The following is a 1,099-nucleotide window of genomic DNA, read 5'->3' as shown; positions in this document are numbered from 1 at the left end:
CATTAGAGCTGTAATGTTAGACTCTGCATTTTTTAAGGCTATATAAGTATAGACTTTATTTTATCTTAGAAAGAGAGAAGGGAGGGAGGGAGAGAGTGAGGGAGCAGGGAGATGGCCTGCCCACCTGATGATATGCATTTTTAAATAAAATAAATTGAGGCATATAAAATTAGAATTAATAGTGTTTTTACCTTAATAAATGAAAATAATATTCCATAGAAATAATTTAATTAAAATAGATATCCAGGGTGTCCCAAAAGCCACCCATGAAGTTATAGGGAAAATGGGAAATTATAGGTAAATGTACCTTTATTGACATAATATTCATTACAGAATTTTACAAAGAGGTGGCCAACATATAGAGAATAGTTTATATAAGTAAAGTTAAATTTAGCTACAATTTCCCTTTTTCCCTATGTAAGGCAACTTCACCGGCAACTTTTGATATACCCTGGACTTTAATTTTATTCTATATACAACATATTAACCTAGGTATTGTAAGTATATGAAGAAGAGCAAAGACAAACTATGTAACACACCATTAAGAATAGCACTATAGCGCACATCTTAGCTTCTCTCTTTAAAAAAATGTATCTTTTTGGTAGTTTCCCCTAAGCTGTGTTACTGAAACAATATGAATTTGTTTTTACTATTTGAAACTATTTTGTTTACTATTTGAAACTTACTTTCAAATTACATTTCAAAAGTATTTTACCAGTTTACAATCACACCATCCTATCTGAGCCTGCCATTTTCCCTGTGTTCTTACTAGTATGGGGTGGTGCTTTGAAATAAAAAGCTTAAGTTGGTAAACAAGAATGACTTGAGCTTTAATTCTTTGATAAGTAAAGATTGAAGTCTGCCCTAGGAATATAAAGGAGACATTTATATTGGGGGATGTTGAGTTGAGTAGAACTATTATTGCCATAGCCTGGCTAAGAAATCACAAGAATCTGAAATTGAATTGCTGTGATAAGAAATGAAGTTTGGAATAGCCATCAAAGACTACAAATTCAGACTTCAAAATTCACTCACCTTGTTATTTGGGGAAGGGATATGAGGGAAAGAGAATAGGAAACAATGTTTCATGATTCAAGAG

The sequence above is a fragment of the Otolemur garnettii genome, unplaced genomic scaffold, assembly GCF_000181295.1.
Source record: "Otolemur garnettii isolate 467f Iridium unplaced genomic scaffold, OtoGar3 scaffold00036, whole genome shotgun sequence".
Taxonomy (NCBI): Eukaryota; Metazoa; Chordata; class Mammalia; order Primates; family Galagidae; genus Otolemur; species Otolemur garnettii.
The sequence above is the reverse complement of the archived record's forward strand: the minus strand, read 5'-3'. Positions refer to the sequence as shown.